The sequence below is a fragment of the Bos taurus genome, chromosome 7 (assembly GCF_002263795.3).
Source record: "Bos taurus isolate L1 Dominette 01449 registration number 42190680 breed Hereford chromosome 7, ARS-UCD2.0, whole genome shotgun sequence".
NCBI classification, from domain to species: Eukaryota; Metazoa; Chordata; class Mammalia; order Artiodactyla; family Bovidae; genus Bos; species Bos taurus.
Genome location: NC_037334.1, coordinates 18,310,886 through 18,325,950, shown reverse-complemented (window position 1 = coordinate 18,325,950; position 15,065 = coordinate 18,310,886). Strand labels below are relative to the sequence as shown.

Sequence of the window (15,065 nt, the reverse complement as noted above, 5' to 3'; positions counted from 1 at the left end):
GATTTTTATTTTTAAAATATGTATTTATATGTATTTATTTGGTTGCATTGGGCCTTAGTTATGGCCAAAGGATCTTCATTGTGGTGCAAGGCCTCCAGAGTTGGCGGTGCGCAGGCTTAGTTGCTCCGTGGCTTGTGGGATCTTAGTTCTCCAACCAGGGATTGAACCAGTGTCCCCAGCATTGCAAGGCAGGTTCTTAACCATTGGACTACCAGGGAAGTCCCTGGGTTTGCTTTTTTTCCAATACTGCATCAAGATAAAATTTGTGTGAGATGTATGGAAAAAGTAACATAGAAACTTACATTACCATATGTAAAATAGATAACCAAGGGGGATTTGCTGTACGGCTCAGGAAACTCAAACAGGGGCTCTGTATTAACCACTCTAGAGAGGTGGGATGGGGAGGGAGATGCAAGGGAGGTTCAAAAGGGAAGGGATATATGTATACCTATGGCTGTTTCATGTTGAGGTTGACAGAAAACAGCAAAATTCTGTAAAGCAATTATCCTTCAATTAAAAAATAAACAATTTTAAAAAGGATACAATTTGTGTTGATGGCTTGGTTTTCTTTGGCCTCTCCTTACATTTTGTGTCCAAGGTGACTGTCTTACTGGCCTCACCCTGCTCCTGACTCTCTTCTAATAAAACTTAATTTATGAACATTGAAATTTGCTTTTCATATGACTTTCATGTGTCACAAAATATTATTCTTTTGATTTCCTTTTTTGAACCACTGGAACACAAAAGGTACAGTCACCCCAGTGAATGAAGGGTTAACTCATTAAGTATTTAGTCAACATGAAAGTAAGTGATGGGGACTTCCCTGGAGATCCAGTGGCTAAGACTCCTTGATCCCAATGCAGGGGGCCTGGGTTCAATCTCTGGTCAGGGAACTAGAGTCTGCATGCTGCAGCTAATACCCAACATGGCCAAATAAATAGATATTAAAAAAAAAATAAAGTGGTGGCCTCTATTATTTTCATGCAGGTAGATTATCACAGCCCACAACCATTGACTTGCTGATGAGCTCAGTATTAACTGTCCCTATTGACTTATAAATACCATTATCCAAACCTGTTGAAAAACAGGTGGCATGCCAGACTGGGCCCCTGCATGTGGCACGCTGCGCTGTTTCCGATGGTCATTTAAGATTCATGTCTTAAACAACATAACAAAATTTTAAACGCTTAATTAAAATTTTTTTTAAATTTTTACTCATCTTCATATTCACATAAAATGATTTTGTGTTAGTCGCTCAGTTGTGTCCAACTCTTTTGTGACCTCACAGGCTGTAGCCCACCAGGCTCCTCTATCCATGGGATTTCCCAGGAAAGAATACTGGAATGGGTTGCCATTTCCTTCTCCCTGGGATCTCCCAGACTCAGGGATCAAACTCAAATCTCCTGCTTGGCAAGCAGATTCTTTATGCCTGAGCTCCCAGGGAAGCCCTGGCATAAAAATATCTGCTATCATACGGGCATTCAAATGACTCTGAACACATCAATTCTACTTTTTTTCCTTTGTGATATTCCTTCTTGCGCCCAGGTTCCCAAGCACAGGGTGCCTGCCCAAAATAGCCCAGGAGGCCTGGTGGCTGGTGCCGGAACACCTGTGAGTGGCCAGACTGGCCCTCAGTCTCCTCTCCTCCCCTGCTTTCCCATCTAGGAAGGCCTGTCAACCCAAGAGGATAAACTTCCCAAGTGAGGGTGTGGAAGCAAAATGAGTTAATGACACATCACTCAACTAGCAAATGACCGCTTACAAGATAAGTTCTCAGGGCCCTTACTAAAGCTGTGATCACAAGGTTTGGCAGGAGATGTGGGACTTTACAAGATCTGAACTATGAAAGAATATGCTTCCTCTAGTGCAACACTGGAAAACCAAGTGGAGTAAAAGATGTACTATTATTTTTTAAATTGTGGTAAATACATATAACACAATTTACCAGTTTAACCATATTTTAAGTGCACAGCTCCGCGGCATTAAGCACGTTCACACTGTTGTGAAACTATCCCCAACATCCATCTCCAGAACTTTCTCAACTTCCCAAACTGAAACTCTGTCCCCATGAAACACTCACTCCCCTCCTCTTTCCCAGACCCTGGTCCCACCATCTACTTCCTGTCTCTGTGGATCTGACTCCTCCAGGGACCTCCTGCAAATGGAATCAGACAGTGTTTGTCCTTCTGTGACTGGCTTCTCTCCCTGAGCATCATGTCCTCAAGGTTCATCCATGTTGAAGCAGGTGTCAGAACCTCCTTCTGTTTTAGGTCTGAATAATAGTTCATTGTACAGATGGACTATATTTTGTTTATCCATTCATCTTTCAATGGCCTCTTGGGTTACTTCCATCTTTGGGCTACTGTGACTAGTGTTGCTGTGAACACAGGTGTACAAGTATTTGTCCAAGTCTCTAGGTATTTATCCAAAAGAGGAACTGCAGGACCATGGGGGTAATTTCCAGGTTTAATTTGTTTAGGACTCGCTATACTGCTTTCCACAGCAGCGGCACCATTTTTCATCCTGCTGCTTATGCACAAGGTTTCCAACTCCTCTATCCTATTGCTAACACTTGTTATTTTCTGTTTTTTTTTTTACAGTACTAGTCATCCTAATGGTGTGAAGTGGTATCTCATTGTGGTTTTGATTCATATATTTCTTAATGATGAGTAATATTAAGCATCTTTCCATGTGCTTATTAGCCCTTTAAATATCGGCTTTGGAAAAATGTTTATTCAGATATTTGTCTATTTCTTTCTTTCCTTTTTTTGGCTACCCCAAACGGCAGACAGGATCTTAGATCTCCGGCCAGGGAGCGAACACCACCTTCTGCATTGGAAGATGAAGTCTCAACCAATGGACCTCCAGGGAAGTCCCCACATTTTGACTTCTTAGGCATCTGTTCCAACATGAACACAATGGTTCTAGATGCTGGATTTCCCACGAGCCGTGATTCATTTCAGAAATTACTCTTGGGCGCCATGATTCCAGAGCACGTGTGACCGTCCAAGAGGGACCTGTCCTTGGGGGACTGCTATCAGGGCCGAGTGTTGGTGAGCAGGAGATCTGAAGGAAGAAGAACTGGAGCTTCCCGATGGCAGAGGACCTGCCCACTCCACGTGTTGGTCAAAACTCAGCCCGGCTCACCGGGCCTGAAAGATGGGGAGGCTGCTCAGAGAGAATGGCCAGCGTGCTGGGGACAGGGGAAGGCCCAGCCTCATGGACATAGGAAGAAAGGGAATGCGGCCTACAGGATGGGTGTGGCCACACCAAGACTAATTACAGCAACCGGGAGAAGATAATACAGTAATATTATCCCCTTTGTCTTAAAGGAAGTGAAAAATAATGTTAAACAGTGCCGGCACGTCTAAGTGTTTACACACCTCCAAGCCAGCATCATGTTCATACATGCACGATGCCGTACCCAATGCAGGTCAAATATAACCAGAAGAACTGGGCGACCAGCCCTTGGCCAACTTTTCCTGTAAAAGGCCCCACAGTGAATGTTTTAGGGTTAGATGCTCATTTCGGAGACTACTCAGCCCCTCTGATGTAGGGCGGAAGCTGCCATAGTTGATACGTACATGCATGAGTGTGGCCATGTACCAATAAAACCTCATTTATGGCCCCTGAAATGTCAATTTCATGGAATTTCATGTGTTTCTAAACTATTGTTCATTTTGTTTTCTCCTACCGCTTTAAAATGTAAAATAATAATAATAATCATTCTTATCTCTAAGAGAGAGCCTAAAACAATTGAGGGTAGATAAATGGACAGGTGTCCAACAGGCCATGTCATGACAAATTGCGTGTTGGAAATCTGAGCATCCAGAGACCAAGGACACTCTGAGGGTGATCACCCACATCCCCGTCCAGTTTGCCTCGTCAAGCAGGAGGATGTAGGATATCAGGAAGTCTCTGAAAAGGACGTGCCCACAAGCCAGAGCAGGAGCTGGGCCATAAGGGAGAGAGAGGACAGCCCTCTTGCCCTGTGGCTTCTGACCCTCACTCCCCTCCACCACCCGCTCCACATAGCTCTGATGTGATCTCCCCCATCTTTATGATTCAGGGTCTTTGGGCATTTCACAAAGGAAAGAATTTATGGATGCAAGAAAATTGTAGAAGCTCACACTTTTGAGGTGACATTTCTCCAAAGGAGGTATACAAATGGGCAATGAAAAGATTTTGCTCAAACATCACCAGTCATTTGGAAAATGAAATTAAAAACCACAAGATACTGCTTCACACCTACTAGGTTGGCTATAATAAAAACAAGGGAAAAGAAGACCGTGTTGGCGAGGACAAGGAGAAATTGGAGCCCTCCTACGCTGCTGGTGGGGATGGAAAATGGCGTGGCTGCTGTGGAAAACATTTGGCACCTCCTTTAGAAGTTGGTCACCATATGACCCAGCAACTCCACTCCTAGGTAGTCACCCAGGAGAGATGGAAATCGACGTTTACAGCAAAAACTTGTCCACAAACATTCAGAGCAGCATCACTTTGAATAACCCCAAGGTAGAAATAATCCAAATGTCCATCACCGGATGAACGGATAAACAAATTGTGGTCCATGCATACAATGGAATATAATTCAGCCATAAAAGGGAAGGAAGCACTGACACTTGCTACAATGTCCATGAACTTTGGCACACGATGCTCAGTGGAAGAAGTCAGTCGCAAAGGGCCTCTGATTATAGGATGCCACTATAGAGAACATCCAGAACAGGCCAATCCACGGAGACAGGAGGTAGGTTAGCGCTTACCAGGGGTTGGGGGAGGGGGAATGCGGAGAGGCTCATAACAGGCACAGGGGTTGTTTTGGGGGCGATGAAACACTTCCAGAATTAGATAGTGATGAAGGATACAGAACATTGTAAATATCCTAAAAATCACTGCTTTGTACCTTAACATGGTGAATTTTATGTTATGTGAATTTTATCTCAATTAAAAGAAAATGACCCGGCAGGTATGGGCAGATGCCAGAAAAGTAGCAAAAAAAGATGCTCTATAAACGAATTTGTTCCCATATTCTTTTTTATCTTTAGTGTTTTGGCTGCTCCACAGCATGCAGGATCTTAGTTCACTGACCAGGGATTGAACCCGGGCCCTGTGCATTGGGAGTGTGGAGTCTTAACCACTGGACTCCCAGGGAAGTCCCTGTCCCTTTGTTCTTTACCTGGAAAGAAGTGAAATACAGCACCGCTCCCAACCATGAGGAAGTTAGGTCTGAGAGCTGATTCAGTTGGAATTCTTTGTACCATTTTCAGAAGTAAACTTGGTTAAGGGACAAAAATCCTTCTCACACTCTATTCCTAAGAGACCTTCTGTTTGAAAACCTCAGTGACGTGGGGGAAGGTGTAAGAAAGCCCGCTTTTAAAATGCCACAATGTTTGGTCAGATGTGTCCCGTAAACATAACCGATTTCGGGAAAGGAGGGAGGAGGGGATAGCTAGGGGCGGGCTTCCCACCATCAGGACTTTGAAAGGAGAATATGTCCTAGTTTGAGAGTTGAGAGAAATGAAGACTTCCTGCCTGTGCCCCTCCTTCCATGTGAACCTCACCACTGGAGGATAAAGGAGCAGGCAGTTTCTAGAAGATTTCATATTCGTGAAACACTAATAAAGGAAAATCAAATTAGGTGTCTCGGAAGTCTTCAAGGATGTTAAAAAGAAACATATGATCTGTTACATTTAAAGTGGGGGGACAGCTTTGATTAGGGGTGGATAACTTTATTGCACTTGGTCTGGATCCTGGTTTTATGTCATTTTCGTAGAGTCACAGTGTATACTCTATGAGAAGTCAGATGACATGGAGAGACAGGTTGGAGAGCAGCATCTAGAGGCTGCACAAGAAACGGGGTCTCCACTTGGGAGGAGACACCCCAGCAGGAGCGGGCCCCCACCCGGCACTGGAGGACAATGACCCCGAGGGACCCGTCATCTGGTTTCACCGAAGCTGGGGATGGGGATTCGAGGCAACAGCTGGAAATCACGTACCAACAGGGAATTGGAAGGGATGGGAGTGGGGAAGTGCTGCTGCCACGCAAGCCTTGGCTCAGAGTCAAGGCAACAAGCGTGAACTTGTGTCGGCACAAACCTGCCGAATGGCTGGGCCTCCCCCAGAGGCACAGGCGGTGCAGCTGGTGGTGATGGACAGGGTTGAGTCAGCCACACGTGGGCTGCGAAATGGGCTGGTCCAGGGAGAGGGGGCGAGGAGCCCCAGAATCTTTGAAATCCCAGGCAGATCCAAGGGGGGCAATCATTGTGCATTTTCCTGGTGGTCAGGCAGGGACACGCAAGTTCACCCTATTGTCCAAAGTTCTGTGACCTGCTATGCTATGAGTGAGACCGGAAGTTAAGGGTAAAGGACAAGCAGATTGTGAAGGAGTGTGATGGTGCTGGGGGTGGTGGGAGAAGAGGGCGTAGTTTCAGGCAAGGACACGGTTGGAAGTGGCCACTGCTGCAAGACAGGAGTAAGAACATGAGAACAAGCTAATGCAAAAGCAAGGAAGTTCCCTTACACCCAGCGATTCCCCTTCTGGGAATCTGCAAACATCTCACCAAATGCTTAAATATATTTGGATGAGGACATTCACTGCAACATTGCTGATGAAAGTGAAAAAGTACGAATGAAATGCCCCTAAGAAGGAGCTAAGTAAATGCCTCAGGACACATCTGTACAGAGCAATCTCAGGCAGTCAACAAACAAAGATGCAGCAGACACACACTGATGAGGAAAGACACAGACTAAATATCAGATGAAAACAGCACGTGCAGAAAAGTGAGCATAATATGCCTGTGAAAAAGGAAGGAAGCACTGACACACGCCACAGCACGATGAACCTTGAAAACACGACCGTGAGAGAAGCCAGCCACAGCAGGCCAGAGTGAGTGACTCCATAGACAGGAAACACGCAGAACAGGCAAGTCCACTGAGTCAGAGTGGAGTAATGGCTGCCAGGGGCTAGGGGAGGGTCACGGGGTTTCTTTTCCGGGTGATGGAATGTTCTAGAAATAGCAGTGATGACTGCATAATCCTGTGAGGATACTAAAAGCCATGAAATTGTACACTTTACATAGGGGTGAATTTTTATCAGTTACATTTCGATGAAAGAATAAGAAAGTATCAGTGAGGATGTTTTATCTGCATACAAAATTGAAAAGCAACCACACTGAACTTTATCATTGGTGGGAAGGGCAGGAGGAGAGAAGAGGAGGAAGCCAGAGGCTCTCTTTCTCCTCTTTACTTTGTAATACGAGTTGGATTTTTTCTACAGTGAAAAGATATGACTTTGGTTCCGTAATGGAAAAGGGGAAGTAAACAGACTTCCAGGAACTGCCCACAAGGATCTCAAAGTCCCCAGATGGTCCCTCGGGAATTCTGGGATCCAACTGCCCAGCACCAGGTGTGGACACCTGTTCACAAAGTTCCACTGTGATCACTTTAGAAAATGGCAAACATTTGAGGTGGGGGGAACTGGGCTCCTCAGATCTTGTGAGTGACCTCAAACTGAGAGTACGAAGGACTGAAGATGGTCAAGAGCTCAAAGACTGGTCACTTTTTATCATTATTATTATCGTTTTAAGTGGTTGTCTTTTAAAAAGAGGTGGGATGGGGACTTCCCTGGTGATCCAGTGGTTAAGATTCTGCCTTCCAATGCAGAGGACGTGTATTAAATCCCTGGTCAGAGAACTAAGATCCCACCTGCTATGGGGCAACCAAGCCCTCACACCAAAATTAGAGAAGCTCGCTCAGCCAGTCAATATATAAAAGGAGTAGGAATGATCTAAAGGTTGTGCCTGACCTCATTTGACACTTTTACCCACACCGTCCAATATGTCCATGGTGGCCACACGTTCCTAGCGAGTTCTTGAAATGTGGCCCACCTGAACTGAGATGCGTGCTGGGTGTAAATTACACATTGGATTTCAGAGGCTTAGCCCCCCAAGAACTACCTCAATAAAAACGGTTTCATATACATGCTGTGGTTTGAAAAAATAATATTTTGGAGATACTAGGTTAAATAAAAAATATTATTCAAATTAATTTCACCTGTTTTTACTTTTGAGACCATGGCTACTAGAAAATTTTAAATTTACATACAGCTCACGTTATGTCTCCATTGGACAATCGTGATCCAGGGGACTCCTAGGGTAAATCACCCCAACTGTGAAATCACAAATCTCTCACAAGGCCCAATGTTACTAGAAAGTAATATGCAAAATGATTTCAAAGAATGGTCAGATTTTGATCTAGTAAGAGTTAGAGTCAATTCAGGAGAAGGCAATGGCAACCCACTCCAGTACTCTTCCTTGGCAAATCCCATGGACAGAGGAGCCTGGTAGGCTGCAGTCCATGCTCCTCACTAGGAGTCGGACATGACTGAGTGACTTCACTTTTACTTTTCACTTTCATGCATTGGAGAAGGAAATGGCAGCCCACTCCAGTGTTCTTGCCTGGAGGATCCCAGGGACGGGGGAGCCTGGTGGGCTGCTGTCTATGGGGTTGCACAGGGTCAGACACTGAAGAGACTTGGCAGCAGCAGCAGCAGTAGAGTCAATTCAACAAATTATTTGGTGCTCCACAAAGACAGACCTGATCTCTGTCCTCAGGGGTCTTACACTGTGTGAGAGAGAAAAGTGTTAGTAGCTCAGTCGTGTTCGACTCTTTGGGACCTCATAGACTGTAGCCCACTAGGCTCCTCTGCCCATGGGATTCTCTGGGCAAGGATACTGGTGTGGGTTGCCATTCCCTCCTCCAGGGGATCTTCCTGACCCAGGGATTGAACCCGTGTCTCCTGCATTGCAGGCAAATTCTTTACCATTTGAGCCACCAGGGAAGAGGGAAAAGGAAACACACAAGTAACGCCATTGGAGCCAAAGATGACAGGGGCTGACTCCAGGTAGAACTTGGGACGATAAACCCTGGGGTAGGGGCCTGAGACTGTCCCATACTGGACGCTGTGGGACAAGCAGGACCTTCCCATGGGGGTGGAGGGGTGAGGGTGGGGTAGATGGGGAGGGTGGGGCAGTTCAAGAGCAAGAACCTTGTGCAGGGAAGTGTGTGTGTCCTGGGGGTGGGGACCAGAAGGGCAGAAAGACTGGGCTGGTTGGAGCAGAGGGTGTGGGCTGGGGGCTCTCGGGGAACACAGGCTGTGAATGCACTGGACTCCATCCTTCATCACAGGGAAGAGGCCAGAAAACCATGGCCCATGCCCAAGGCCAAGTCCAGTTCAGTTGGCTGCCTGGTTTTGTACAGCCCACAAACTAAGAATGATTTTTACTTAAAAAATTTTTTTTTGATTTATTGTTTACTTTTTGGCTGCATCAAGAGATGTGGGATCTTAGTTCTCCAACCAAGGATCTGTGTCACCCTTGCAATGGGAGCCCAGATTCTTAACCACTGGACTGTCAGTAAAGTCCCTTTACATTTTTTAATGGTCAAAAAAAAAAGTTAGAGTCAAAATATTTTGTGGCACATGGAAATGATATGAAATTTACATTTCAGTGCCCATAAGTGAAGTCTTATTGGCACTTGGCATCCTTTGCAAATGACCAGAACTGCCATAAATAAAATCTGGTTCCAAACAGTGATGAGTGTGGCCCTATCCCACTGCAGAAAGAAGAGTTCTTTCACAAATTCTGAGTGCCATGTCTTGTGGAGGAAATAAATCTAACTGATGTAAGTATATTTGTTTCAAATTGACTTTTTAATGGAGTGAAATCTTTGAAAAGCTCCAAAGCAAACGAATATGAATCAAGCCATTGCAATTGGCTTGATGTAAAATTAGGCACTTAAACATCCTCCATGGTGTATGGCATGGGCTTCCGTGGTGGCTCAGCGGTGAAGAATCTGCCTGCAGTGCAGGAGACACGGGTTCTTTCTCTGGGAAGATCCCCTGGGGAAGGAAATGGCACCCCACTCCAGTATTCTTGCCTGGAGAATCCCATGGACAGAGGAGTTTGGTGGGCTATAATCCACAGGGTTGCAAAAGAGTCGGACACAACTTAGCAACTAAACAACAGCAACAACTGTGTAGGTGGCTCCTGGCTTTAGGACCCAGCAGCAACTGGGTGGTAAGACTTCGTGTCCCCAGGAAGAGCCCAGCTTTCTGGAAAAGAAGGCAACCTGTGATTTTGGCTGGGCCAAAAGGAGAGTCAATTAGCAGCAGGGGTCTTTGATTAAAATTTCTCTGGGGATTTGGTGCAAAACAACAACAACAAAAACAAACTACATATTGAAGGGGCTGGAATGTTAATCTAAGCTGAATCTAAAACACAGGTTGCTGTTTTTTTAAATATAAAGTTTACTGATTCTCAAATGTGTAAAACCATCACTATTATTTAATTCCTGAATATCTGTATCATCCCCCAAAGAAACTTTCATATATTACAAATCACTCCCCATTCCACATCCCCACCCTCAAAACCTCCAGCAATTACTAAGTGACTTTTTGTGGATTTGCTATTCTGGATGGTTCCTACGAATGGAATCATATATGTGACCTTTTTTTTGGCCTGGCCTCTTTCATTTAGCATAGTGTTTTCAAGAGTCATCCATGTTGTAGTATTATCAGTATTTCATTTGCTTCAAATGGCAAATAGTATTCAAGTATGTGGGTACACAACATTTGTGTATCCATTCTTCTACAAAGAGATGTTTGGGTCATTTTCACATTTGGCCATTATGAGTAATGTTGTCATGAACATTGTATACACGTTTTGGTGTAGACATGGTGGGTTTTGAATTGTTTGGGGTACACACTTGGAATGGAAATGCTGGGCCATATGGTAACTCCATGTTTCACTTTCTGAGGAATTGCCAAACTGAAAAACACGGAGTTTTGAGGGTTACCAAATCGCAGGCAAGGATTTCGGGATTTTTGCTCGCTACTCAATGTAGGCCTGAAGAGCTCTCTGGCTCAAGTGTTTGAATCACTCACGGGTGAAGTACAAAGACGTGTGGGAAGTGTGGCAGGGACAGCTGTCCTGGTCCCCGGGGGCTCACAACCGAGAACAGGAAATGAGACACATAAGCCATGATGGCACGTTCATGTAGCATGGGATGTGAAATCTACATGCTCTGGTACTTTTGACTGACTGATCCAGGGGTACCTAACTAGGGGCTGGTTATGCCCCCCAGGGGGCATTTGCCACCTACCGGGGACAGAGTTGTCATTAGGATTGGGGGGCTGGGGTGGGCGCTCTGGTCAGCTGGAGGCCAGGGATGCTCTTCAACATACTAGGAGGCCCAGAACAGCCTCCCCACCATCCCACCAAGAACAATCAGGCCCCAAAGTCAATAGTGATGCGTTGGAGAAACTTAGCCTACTCAGCTTTCCCACTTAATTCACCAATGACCATCTCAAGCATCCCTGGCGAAAGCGCATCAGAGAAGAGGTAAGTTTTCATCAGCAGAAATGACATTTCAGAGACAGGGGAGACCCAAGTATAAGACCTGTTTTAAGGCATCGCAAGCCCATCCAGAGAAGTCGTGAAAGATGGGTAATGAAGAGAAAAGGGATTGGATGGAGACAAGCCTTGAACACAGAGCTAAGTGCCACGTAGTTACAACGACGGGGAGGGGCCAGTCCATATGTTTGGCTACAGAAAGCAGAGACAATGTGCTCAACCCCTCCTCCTGATGGTGCCCAGGACAGCCATGGCGGGGTGGACTGCGAGGGGATGAAGAAGTAGGTAAGACTTGGGAGCCCAAGGCACGCAGTCTACTTGCAGGATCTGGGAGTGATTCTGAGTGTGCTTACTGCTGCAGAGCTAAGACTACAGAAACCCTCCTTCCAGAACAGGAGGGGAGAGGAAGGTGGGGCTCCTGCGGTCATTAGAGCTACAAGACCCGGAGAAGCGAGGCCTTGCAGACCCCACATACTCAAGGGAAGGAGACGCTTCCCAATCAGAATCTCGGCGGGGCCGCCACGTCTTACTCCGCCATCCTGTGGTTTGTTCAGCTAGAAAATGGCTCATTGGTGAGTCTCTTCCGGTCCCTGCCGAGTTTCCCCAAGGAGCACAGTCCAGTCCCGGTGATAAAGGTTCGGTCAGGCATGGACTAAGGCCAGCGATGAATTTGTTTGTTACAGGGCTTCCAGAAATACCTTCTTATTAAGAAAAAAAAAAAAATCTCTATTTGGCTGCCCCAGGTCTTAGTTGCAGAACGTAGGTGGGAGCTTACTGTGTGCCCTGTGGGATCTAGTTCCCTGACCAGGGATGGAACCTGGGACCCCTTCATTGGGAGCTCAGAGTCTTAGCCCCTGGACCACCAGGGAAGTCTCCAGAAATAACTCCTATTCATGCCTGCCTGTCATTTTAAAAGTTGGCCGTATCACCATGCCTTGATTTACACAATTGAGGACCTCTGGAATTACACTCACTTCACGTTTTAACTTCCAGTCCGAATGTCAGTGGCAAATGGCTGATAGCAATTTAAAATTTCTCTATCACTTTCTCCCCTTGTAACTCCCCACACGATGATATATGAATACACTTAAGTGTTTGGCTAACTATAAGTGACTCAGATGTTTGATATTTGGGGTCCAAAGTACTGGTTGAACAGGTGGGGACCCTAGAGAGCACTAAACTCAGAGAAGTCCCCAGGAAGGTGAACTCCTCTAGAAGATGAAGAATTCTTTACAAAATCCAAGCACATGCTTCAAGCTCTTTTCTGTGGGTCTGGAATTCCAAATTTATTTTTTCTTCAGCAGGCTCCATCTGTGCGTATTCTGAGAAGGACAGGCAAGGTGGGGAACCTCTGTGTGGTGTTTTCTTTGGGTGCTTCCTAGACGGGTGGAGCTGGAACACATTTTTGTGGGCTGTTGATTTTGGGGGGAAATTGCTTCCCAGGCCTTACCCTGCAGGTCACCCTTTGGACAGAAACGTATCCTGGAAACATGGCGCTGTCTCCAAAGATAAACAGTTCACATTTTAAAAATACAAGCATAATTAAGTGTTGCTGCGACTTCAGGAATGGGCTGCTTCTATATCATTAGTGTGATTTTAACAGTTTGCCGAGGAGACGGGCACTCGTGAGCCAAACCTCTTGTCCTTCTCTGGAGACGTATCCTTCCCCCTTTTTGCTGGGGGACTGTCCCCGTTGGCTCATCTCTCTGGTTTCTGCCAAATTTCACCCTCTGGTGCTCAGACCTTGAGTTGCTTCCTCCTCTGGCTTCAGAGCTCTTTGCCTGGTTCCCCCTGTGCCTTCCAAACCTCCTTTGTCCAGCATGATTCAAGGAGCCAAATGTGGAAGCAGCCCAAGTGTCCATCAACAGATGAATGGATACACAAATTGTGGTCCATCCACACAGTGGAATATTATTCAGCCCCCAAAATGAAGGAGACTCTTGACACCTGCTACACCTTGGATGAACCATGAGGACATAAAGCTCCGTGAGAGAAACCAACACAAAAGGACAAATGCTGTCTGATTCCACCCATAGGAGGTCTCTCAAGGAGTTAAAGCCATACAGACAGGAAGTAGACGCTGGGGCCAGAGGCTGGGGGAGGGGATGGGGAGTCAGTGTTTCATGGGGACCGAGTTTCAGTTTGGGAGATGAGAAAGTTCTGGGGATGGGTGGCGGGGATGGTTGCCCAACAATGTGAATGTGCCTGATGCCACTGAGCTGTGCGTGTAACATGGGTTAAAATGATAAATTTTATGTCATTGTGTTTTGCTGTCATTTTTTAAAAACTGCTTTCCTCTGACTCTTGGTTGGTTTCCTGCTCCTGGAATTTGGATGGTTCTGCCTCTGGCCTTCTCTTCTCACTCTCTGGCTTCTCCCTGAGTGAGTGCATCTGTTTTCATGACTGAAATGACCAATGACATGCTGACAGCACCCAGATCCTGACCTCCAGCCTGGACTGCCTCCCTCCCCATCTCCGGACCCCAAAATCCAGTAGCCTGGCGGAAAACTGCCTGCTCTCCAATGGCCCCATGAGCCTCAAGCCAGCCAAGTCCATGCCCATGCCTCAACTCCTTACCCTTCTCCCCACTAGCATTTCCTGGGACCCCTGACTCATTGAAGTGGCCTGTTCTGCCTGATCCCCAAAGTCAGACTGAACTCCTCCCAGTCCTTTGTCCCACAAGAAGTCACTGGGCTCTCGGAGCCCCCAGAACCATGCACCTCTGTCTCCCCAAGCATCCCCAGCTGGTGTAGTCAGCCAGGCCCCTGTCACCCCAGGCTTGGACCACACCATAATTCTCCATCACCGGCCTCCAGAGGCCATGCCTTCCACTCCACGTACCAAAATCCCACTGGATCGCAAAGATCTTCCCCAACAAACCTTTCGTCCTGGCACCAGACAAGTCCCACTCATCCAGTCAGAGGTAGGCAAATTGTCCCCGTAAAAGCCCAGACAGTAAATATGTTAGGTTTTGAGTTTCACATTCTGTGCCCATCACAAATAGTCCACCCTGCCGTGGCCTCTAAAGGACAGCCAGAGACTACATGGGTGGATGAGTGTGGCCATGTGGCAGCGAGCCTTCACTTCCAGAAACAGACCATGGGTGCTGACACCTGCTCTCCTCTCCAGCCAGGTCTCCCCCATTCCCTGTGTTCAGCTTCCAGAAAACACAGTCGCTCCACAGCTCTCCCCACCTGCCTGCCTGCACGTCAAAGCTCCACTCCAGCCTGCCTCCTCGTGGACACCTTTCATGGCCCCTCCAGGTGAGCGCCTGCCTCCTCTGTGTACCCGCTGGACCCTGGAGAGGCCTCCAGCCCATCCTTGTTCTGAAGCCATGGCCCTCTCCTAGTTGGAGACTCAGAGAGTGATGAACAAATGAATGAATGAATGAGTGAGAGATGAAGACATGGCAGAGGTCCAGGAAGTACGTCTTCCAGTGAACGACTGGACACCAAGGCTCTGACAGCTACAGGAGGAGGTTAAATCTTCCGAGACCTAATTTATACTTAGAATAGCAGCCAGACTGCTGCCTTTGGCCCCTGAGGCCCTGTGCCTCCTCCTTTTGCTCACCAGTCATTAGCCACACAGCCACATTTCTCTGCCCTCACCAGGGCCAGGTGATTGCACCTGCCACAGGACCTTTGCACCTGCTGC

At 46.7% G+C, this 15,065-nt stretch overlaps 1 protein-coding gene across 5 annotated transcripts in view; it reads right to left on the bottom strand.

Moving 5' to 3' along the window:
• The window catches only part of RFX2 (regulatory factor X2), a 92,946-nt gene that overhangs the window by 72,234 nt on the left and 5,647 nt on the right, over nucleotides 1–15,065 (bottom strand). Inside the window, exon 1 of one of the 5 annotated variants that reach the window (XM_024994392.2) lies at nucleotides 1–15,065. This exon is cut by the window's left edge and continues 21,437 nt beyond it. The gene's annotated coding sequence lies outside the window, so the exon portion shown is untranslated. 5 annotated transcript variants of the gene reach the window in all.